Consider the following 794-nt stretch of genomic DNA (forward strand, 5'->3'; position numbering starts at 1 on the left):
CATCATCCTTAGCTAAACCCAAAAATACATCCTTCAAATTTAACAATTATATCATAGCACTAGTAATATCAAACTTCACATTAGGGGATAATGCATGAGAAACAATGGCTCCAGACTTAGTAGGTTAAACATAGCCTATATATTATTCATCTTTCTCATATGGGTCTAAGTGCTGATATGCAAGACTAAATGGAGCTCTGTCTCTTTGAACCCAATTATCAACAACCTGTCTAGGCCTAACTAATCCACCCTGCTGAGCTAACTCAATCTCTGCAGCAATTCTAGCCTCTTCGGCCTCTATTCATTCTCGTTCCAAAAGGTATTATATTTGTATTTTTGTAATATTCTATGGATTTGATGGAGCATACAAAAGTTCTGTATTTGGATCCACTAGTGGGGGGTCTTGAACCCCATCACGAACTTGTCCTGACATCCTTCTCGGTCTTTAAAGAATTCTCTCTGGCTCTGGATAAAATAGGAGTAAGGGATTGACTCTACTCCTAGTATTTGACATATATCGGCGTATCCTAAATTAATAATGGGAAATAAAAACCCGCAAACTTCACCAATTCAATTCACTACTCAAATCGTCCTTCCCAGCAACGATGCCAAATTTGTTGTCGCCCAAAACTACACTCCAAATAGAAGTATAATGCTGACATTTACAAATATAATAACCCAACTAGGTTGGGATTGATCCAATAGGGAAAACACGAATAGTTGCTTGGCTTGCTGTAATCCACAAGCAATACAAGAAAGTAAATGGGGGGTTTTAGTATCAATCGCAGTTAGTA

Source organism: Capsicum annuum, unplaced genomic scaffold (genome assembly GCF_002878395.1).
Source record: "Capsicum annuum cultivar UCD-10X-F1 unplaced genomic scaffold, UCD10Xv1.1 ctg80376, whole genome shotgun sequence".
NCBI classification, from domain to species: Eukaryota; Viridiplantae; Streptophyta; class Magnoliopsida; order Solanales; family Solanaceae; genus Capsicum; species Capsicum annuum.